Genomic DNA, 8,905 nt, shown 5'->3' on the forward strand with positions numbered 1-8,905 from the left:
CAATTAATGTTTTGATTCAAAAATTTCAAGTTTGTTACTTATTTGTTAAGAAAGATTCAAACTTTAAGTTCTAGAATCATATTTTGTGATTTCTTGTGAATCAAGTCATTAATTGTGATTTTAAAAATTAAATCTTTTTCAAAACAAATTTCAATCATATCTTTTCAAAAATATCTTTCTATCTTATCTTTTTCAAAATCATATCTTTTTCAAAATTTGATTTTAAAATATCTTTTCTAACTTCTTATCTTCTTATCTTTTCAAAATTGATTTTCAAATTTGTTTCAACTAACTAACTAACTTTTTGTTTGTTTCTTATCTTTTTCAAAACTACCTAACTAACTCTCTCTCTCTAATTTTTGAAAATATCTTCCCTCTTTTTCAAAATTTCTTTTTAATTAACTAATTATTTTAATTTTTGATTTTAATTTTCGAAAATCACTAACTCTTTTTCAAAAATTATTTTCGAAAATTCTCTCTCTCTCTTATCTCCTTCTATTTATTTATTCATCTACTAACACTTCATCTCACCCAAATTCGAACCCCCTTTTCCATCTGTGTTCGAATTTTTTCTTCTTCTTTTCTTCTACTCACACAGGGACCTCTATACTGTGGTAAAAAGGACCCCTATTATTATTATTTTTCTGTCCCTCTTTTTCATATGAGCAGGAGCAAGGACAAGAAAATTCTTGTTGAAGCAGATCCAGAACCTGAAAGGACTCTGAAGAGGAAACTAAGAGAAGCTAAATTACAAAAATCCAGCAAGCACCTTTCAGAAATTTTCGAACAGGAAGAGGAGATGGCAGCCGAAAATAATAATAATGCAAGGAGGATGCTTGGTGACTTTACTACACCTAATTCCAATTTACATGGAAGAAGCATCTCCATTCCTGCCATTGGAGCAAACAATTTTGAGCTGAAACCTCAATTAGTTTCTCTGATACAGCAGAACTGCAAGTTTCATGGACTTCCATCTGAAGATCCTTTTCAGTTCTTAACTGAATTCTTACAGATCTGTGATACTGTTAAGACTAATGGAGTAGATCCTAAAGTCTACAGGCTCATGCTTTTCCCTTTTGTTGTGAGAGACATAGCTAGAATATGGTTGGACTCTCAACCTAAGGATAGCCTGAACTCTTGGGATAAGCTGGTCAAGGCTTTCTTAGCCAAGTTCTTTCCTCCTCAAAAGCTGAGTAAGCTTAGAGTGGATGTTCAGACCTTCAGACAGAAAGAAGGTGAATCCCTCTATGAAGCTTGGGAGAGATACAAAGAACTGACCAAAAAGTGTCCTTCTGACATGCTTTCAGAATGGACCATCCTGGACATATTCTATGATGGTCTGTCTGAATTAGCTAAAATGTCATTGGATACCTCTGTAGGTGGATCCATTCACTTAAAGAAAACGCCTGCAGAAGCTCAAGAACTTATTGACATGGTTGCTAATAACCAGTTCATGTACACTACTGAGAGGAATCCTGTGAGTAATGGGACGCCTATGAAGAAGGGAGTTCTTGAAATTGATACTCTGAATGCCATATTGGCTCAGAATAAAATATTGACTCAGCAAGTCAATATGATTTCTCAGAGTCTGAATGGAATGCAAGCTGCATCCAACAGTACTCAAGAGGCATCTTCTAAAGAAGAAGCTTATGATCCTGAAAACCCTGCAATAGCAGAGGTTAATTACATGGGTGAACCTTATGGAAACACCTATAACCCCTCATGGAGAAATTACCCAAATCTCTCATGGAAGGATCAACAAAAGCCTCAACAAGGCTTTAATAATGGTGGAAGAAATAGGTTTAACAATAGTAAACCTTTTCCATCATCCACTCAGCAACAGACAGAGAACTCTGAACAAAATACCTCTAATTTAGCAAACTTAGTCTCTGATCTATCTAAGGCCACTGTAAGTTTCATAAATGAAACAAGGTCCTCCATTAGAAATTTAGAGGCACAAGTGGGCCAGCTGAGTAAAAGGATCACTGAAATCCCTCCTAGTACTCTCCCAAGCAATACAGAAGAAAATCCAAAAGGAGAGTGCAAGGCCATTGACATAGTCAACACAGCCGAACCTGGAGAGGAAGGGGAGGACGTAAATCCCAGTGAGGAAGACCTCCTGGGACATCTAGTGATCAATAAGGAGTTTTCCTTTGAGGAACCAAAGGAATATGAGACTCATCTAGAGACCATAGAGATTCCATTGAACCTCCTTATGCCCTTCATGAGCTCTGACGAGTATTCATCTTCTGAAGAGAATGAGGATGTTACTGAAGAGCAAGTTACCAAGTACCTTGGTGCAATCATGAAGCTGAATGCCAAATTATTTGGTATTGAGACTTGGGAAGATGAACCTCCCTTGTTCACCAATGAACTAAGTGATCTGGATCAACTGACATTGCCTCAGAAGAAATAGGATCCTGGAAAGTTTGTAATACCTTGTACCATAGGCAACATGATCTTTGAAAAGGCTCTGTGTGACCTTGGTTCAGAGATAAACCTCATGCCCCTCTCTATAATAGAGAAACTGGGAATCTTTGGGGTGCAAGCTACTAAAATCTCATTAGAGATGGCAGACAATTCAAGAAAACAGGCTTATGGACAAGTAGAGGACGTGTTAGTAAAGGTTGAAGGCCTTTACATCCCTGCTGATTTCATAATCCTTGATACTGGGAAGGATGAGGATGAATCCATCATCCTTGGAAGACCTTTCCTAGCCACAGCAAGAGCTGTGATTGATGTTGACAGAGGTGAATTAGTCCTTCAATTGAATGAGGACTCCCTTGTATTTACAACTCAAGGTTACCCTTCTGTAAACATGGAAAAGAGGCACAATAAGCTTCTCTCAAAACAGAGTCAACTAGAGCCCCCACAGTCAAACTCTAAGTTTGGTGTTGGGAGGCCACAACCAAACTCTAAGTTTGGTATTGAACTCCCATATCCAAACTCTAAGTTTGGTGTTGGGAAGTCTCAACAATGCTCTGAACATCTGTAAGGCTCCATGAGAGCCCACTGTCAAGCTATTGACATTAAAGAAGCGCTTGTTGGGAGGCAACCCAATTTTTATTTATCTAATTTTATTTTTCTTGTTCTTTCATGTTTTATTAGGTTCATGATCATGTGGAGTCACAAAATAAATATAAAAATTGAAAATAGAATCAAAAACAGCAGAAGAAAAATCACACCCTGGAGGAAGACCTTACTGGCGTTTAAACGCCAGTAAGAAGCATCTGGTTGGCGTTCAACGCCAGAACAGAGCATGGTTCTGGCGCTGAACGCCCAAAATGGGCAGCATCTGGGCGTTTGAACGCCAGAATTGCACCTTGGAGAAGAGCTGGCGCTGAATGCCCAGAACAAGCATGGTTCTGGCGTTCAACGCCAGAAATGGGCAACAAATGGGCGTTCAACGCCCAGAACAAGCACCAATCTGGCGCTGAACGCCCAGAGTTATGCACAAGGGTATTTTGCATGCCTAATTTGGTGCAAGGTTGTAAATCCTTAAACACCTCAGGATCTGTGGACCCCACAGGATCACCTCAGGATCTGTGGACCCCACAGGATCCCCACCTACCTCCACTCACTTCTTCTCACCCCTCTTTCACACAATCCCATAAACACTCTTCCCCAAAACTCTTCACCAATCACCTCAATCTCTCTTCCCTATAACCACTTCACCACTCACATCCATCCACTCTTCCCCATAAATCTACCTCATAAACCCCACCTACCTTCAAAATTCAAAATCAATTTCCCACCTAAAACCCACCCTTATGGCCGAACCTTACCCCCCTCCCTTCCCTATATAAAGCCCTCCATTCTTCTTCATTTTCACACAACACAACTGATGAGCGGATATTTTATACGCTTTTTGGGGATAATTTCATATAGTTTTGAGTATGTTTTAGTTAGTTTTTAGTTTATTTCCAGTAGTTTTTAGGAAAAATTCATATTTCTGGACTTTACTATGAGTTGTGTGTTTTTCTGTAATTTCAGGTATTTTTCTGGCTGAAATTGAAGGAGCTGAGCAAAAATCTGATTCAGGCTGAAAAAGGACTGCTGATGCTGTTGGATTCTAACCTCCCTGCACTCAAAGTGGAATTTCTGGAGCTACAGAACTCGAAATGGCGTGCTTCCAATTGCGTTGGAAAGTAGACATCCAGGGCTTTCCAGAAATATATAATAGTCCATACTTTGCACAAGAATAGATGACGTAAACTGGCGTTCAACGCCAGTCCTCTGCCCAATTCTGGCGTCCAGCGCCAGAAAAGGATCAAAAACTGGAGTTGAACGCCCAAACTGGCACAAAAACTGGCGTTCAACTCCACAAATGGCCTCTGCACGTGAATTGCTTAAAGTCTCAGCCCCAGCACACACCAAGTGGGCCCCAGCACACCAAGTGGGCCCCAGAAGTGGATCTCTGCATCATCCATCATAGTCCACTCATATTTTGTAACCCTAGGCTACTGGTTTAGTATTTAAACAACTTTTAGAGACTTATTTTGCATCTCATGACATTTCAGATCTAAACTTTGTATTCTCTGACGGCATGAGTCTCTAAACCCCATTGTTGGGGGTGAGGAGCTCTGCTGTGTCTCGATGAATTAATGCAAGTATTTCTGTTTTCCATTCAAACACGCTTGTTCCTATCTAAGATGTTCATTCGCGTTTAACTGTGATGGAGGTGATGAGCTGTGACACTCATCACCTTCCTCAAATTATGAACGTGTGCCTGACAACCACCTCCATTCTATATACGATTGAATGAGTATCTCTTAGATTCCTTAATCAGAATCTCCGTGGTATAAGCTAGAACTGATGGTAGCATTCATGAGAATCCGGAAAGTCTAAACCTTGTCTGTGGTATTCCGAGTAGGATTCAAGGATTGAATGACTGTGACGAGCTTCAAACTCTTGAAGGCTGGGCGTTAGTGACAGACGCAAAAGGATAGTAAATCCTATTCCAACCGGATCGAGAACCAACCGGTGATTAGCCGTACTGTGACAGAGCGCGTGAGCGTAGTTTTCACTGGAAGGATGGAAGGTAGCCATTGACAACGGTGATCCACCAACACACAGCTTGCCATAGGAGGACGTGCGTGCGTGAACAAGAAGACAGAGGAAAGCAGAGATTCAGAAGACAAAGCATCTCCAGAACTCCAACATATTCTCCATTACTGCATAACAAGTAACCTTTAATCCATGCTCTATTGTTTATTCGCAATTCAACTGATAAACATAATTGACTTCCTGACTAAGATTTACAAGATAACCATAGATTGCTTCAAACCAACAATCTCCGTGGGATTCGACCCTTACTCACGTGAGGTATTACTTGGACGACCCAGTGCACTTGCTGGTTAGTGGTACGCGTTGTGAAAAGTGTGACTCACAATTCGTGCACCAAGTTTTTGGCGCCGTTGCCAGGGATTGTTCGTGTTTGAACAACTGACGGATTATTTTGTTGTTTAGATTAGGAAAAATTTTTCTTTTTTTGGTTTAGAGTCTTTTATTATTTATCCCTTGTTAAAATACTTTAAACTTATAGCTCAGTTATTTAGAACGTGGTGTTTATGTTCATGATAATTGGCTATCATATTTTTTTTAAAACCCTTTTTCAAAAATAATTTTTCTATTAAATCCTGTGCCAAACTTTAAGTTTGGTGTTTTCAAAAATAATCTTTCTTAAAAATTTTGAAGGTCCCATAACTCATTTGGCTAGAGCGTTAATCTGTGTTCTTGGTAATTGGGTTAGAGTCTTTTATATTCTTTTCAAAACCTTCTTTTTCATAAATAATATTTTCTCTATTAAATTTTGTGCCAAACTTAAAGTTTGGTGTTTTCTTGTTGATTTCCCTTTGGTTTTCGAAAATTTTGGTGTGGTTTTCTAAAAATTTTAAGTTTGGTGTTCTTTCTTCATGTTCTTGTGTTCTTGTGAGTCTTCAAAGTGTTCTTGAGTTTTCCTTGTGTCTTGATCTTAAAATTTTTAAGTTTGGTGTTCCTTGGTGTTTTCCCTCCAAATTTTTCGAAAACAAGGAGCATTAGATCTAAAAATTTTAAATCTTGTACTGTCTTATTGTGTTTCTCTCTCCTCACTAAATTCAAAAAAATTATCTTTTCAAAATATCTCTTCTAACTTCCTAACTTCTTATCTTTTCAAGATTTGTTTCAACTAACTAACTAACTTTTTGTTTGTTTCTTAACTTTTTCAAAACTACCTAACTAACTCTCCCTCTCTCTAAATTTCGAAAATATCTTCCCTCTTTTTCAAAAATTTCTTTTTTTATTAACTAATTAATTTCTTTTTTTTATAAACGAAAAAAAAAATTTAATTTCAAAATTCAAATTCTTTTTAGTTATTTTATTTTATTTAAGTATTTACTTCTTATAAAATAAAATAAATAAAAAGATAAATCAGTCCAAGTTATATCCATATATCCATCATGGACATAAGTGGAAATGAACAGTCCAGGAGGACTCTGGGGTCATATTCTAACCCCTCTACTGCTTCATATGGGAGTAGCATATGCATACCCTCTATTGGAGTTAGTAGCTTTGAGTTGAATCCTCAGCTCATTATCATGGTGCAGCAAAGTTGCCAGTATTCCAGTCTTCCACAGGAAGAACCTACAGAGTTTCTGGCACAATTTTTACAAATTGCTGACACAGTACATGATAAGGAAATAGATCAGGATATCTACAGACTATTACTGTTTCCATTTGCTGTAAAAGATCAAGCTAAGAGGTGGTTAAATAACCAACCTAAGGCCAGCATAAGAACATGGAAACAGCTGACAGAAAAATTCCTGAATTAGTATTTTCCTCCAAAAAGGATGACACAGCTAAGGCTGGACATCCAAGGCTTTAAACAAGGAGATAATGAATCTCTTTATGATGCCTGGGAGAGATACAGAGAGATGCTACGAAAATGCCCCTCTGAAATGTTTTCAGAGTGGGTTCAATTAGACATCTTCTACTATGGGCTTGCAGAAGGAGCTCAGATGTCTTTAGATTACTCAGCTGGTGGATCTATCCATATGAGAAAGACAATTGAAGAAGCTCAAGAGCTCATTGATACAGTTGCCAGGAATCAGCATCTGTATCTGAGCAGCAACCCTTCCATGAATGAAGAGGTTAAAACAGTAACTGCTGAATTCAGTACTGTAAAACAAGCTGCTGAATTCAATCAGCAATTAGATTTTCTAACAAAACAGCTAGCTGAATTCAAAGACAGGTTACAGGAGACAAGGATAGCTAATATACATATGGACGAACAGTTTAAGCAAACAAAGCAGCAGCTATCAAAGCAAATAGCAGAAGAATGCCAAGCAGTTCAATTAAGAAGTAGGAAAACATTAAATACCCCACCTCAAGGCATCAAAAATTCAAGAAATGAGCGACCCACCAAAGATTCCCCTGAGGACAGTAAGAGCCCAGGGAAAAATAATTCTGGCACTAAAATGCCAGAAAATGGGTGGAAGGCTGGCGCTAAACGCCCAGACCATGCCCAAAACTGGCGTTCAGCGCCAGAAACAAGGCAGGATTGGCGTTCAATGCCAGAAATGGGCTATAATCTGGCGTTGAACGCCCAAAATGGGCACATTTCTGGCGTTCAGGCGCCAGGAACAGACAGTGAGTTGGCGTCTAACGTCACTCTAGCTTCTGACTCTGGTACTCAATTGCCAGTGAGGGATCAGACACACACAAGTGCTGACAACAACCCTTCTAAAAAGGCTTCTTTAACCACTAAGGTTGAGGAATATAAAGCCAAGATACCTTATCCTCAAAAACTCCGGAAAGAGGAGCAGGATAACCAATTTGCTCGCTTTGCAGATTATCTAAGGACTCTTGAAATAAATATTCCTTTTACAGAGGCACTTGAGCAAATACCTTCTTATGCCAAGTTCATGAAAGAGATCTTGAGTCATAAAAAGGAGTGGAGAGAAACAGAAAGAGTTCTCCTCACTGAAGAATGCAGTGCAGTCATTCTGAAAAGCTTTCCTGAAAAGCTTAAAGACCCTGGGAGTTTTCTGATACCATGCATATTGGAAGGTGATTGCACCAAGACAGCCTTATGCGATCTTGGGGCAAGCATCAACCTAATACCTGCATCCACTATCAGGAAGCTTGGCTTAACTGAAGAAGTTAAACCAACCCGGATATGTCTCCAACTTGCTGATGGTTCCACTAAATACCCATCAGGCGTGATTGAAGACATGATTGTCAGAGTTGGGCCATTCGCCTTTCCCACTGACTTTGTTGTGCTGGAAATGGAGGAGCACAAGAGTGCCACTCTCATTCTAGGAAGACCCTTCCTAGCAACTGGACGATCCCTCATTGACGTCCAATAGGGGGAAATAACCCTGAGAGTCAACGATGACGAGTTCAAGTTGAACGCTATCAAAGCCATGCAGCATCCAGACACATCAACAGACTGCATGAAAGTTGACCTTATTGACTCTTTGGTAGAAGAGATCAACATGGCTGAGAGTCTCGAATCAGAGTTGGAAGACATCTTTAAAGATGTTCAGCCTGATTTGGAGGATTCAGGGGACATGAAAGAGCCTCTGAACTTTCTTCTGAAAGAGGAAAAACCTCCTAACCCAGAGCTCAAGCCACTGCCACCATCCTTGAAATATGCATTTCTAGGAGAAGGTGACACCTTTCCAGTGATCATAAGCTCTGCTTTAAATTCACAGGAAGAGGAAGCACTTATTCAAGTGCTAAGGACACACAAGACAGCTCTTGGGTGGTCCATAGGTGACCTTAAGGGCATAAGCCCAGCTAGATGCATGCATAAAATCCTACTGGAGGATAATGCCAAACCAGTGGTTCAACCACAGAGGCGGCTAAATCCAGCCATGAAGGAAGTGGTGCAGAAAGAGGTCACCAAATTACTAGAGGCTGG

General features: G+C 39.5%; 1 non-coding gene across 1 annotated transcript; it reads right to left on the reverse strand.

Moving 5' to 3' along the window:
• Positions 1–1,195: 1,195 nt before the first annotated feature.
• Positions 1,196–1,303, reverse strand: LOC112726060 (small nucleolar RNA R71). The gene has a single exon (XR_003165129.1). It is a non-coding gene; the product is annotated as a small nucleolar RNA R71 (small nucleolar RNA).
• Between the last annotated feature and the right edge of the window lie 7,602 nt (positions 1,304–8,905).

The sequence above is a fragment of the Arachis hypogaea genome, chromosome 11 (genome assembly GCF_003086295.3).
Source record: "Arachis hypogaea cultivar Tifrunner chromosome 11, arahy.Tifrunner.gnm2.J5K5, whole genome shotgun sequence".
Lineage (NCBI taxonomy): Eukaryota > Viridiplantae > Streptophyta > Magnoliopsida > Fabales > Fabaceae > Arachis > Arachis hypogaea.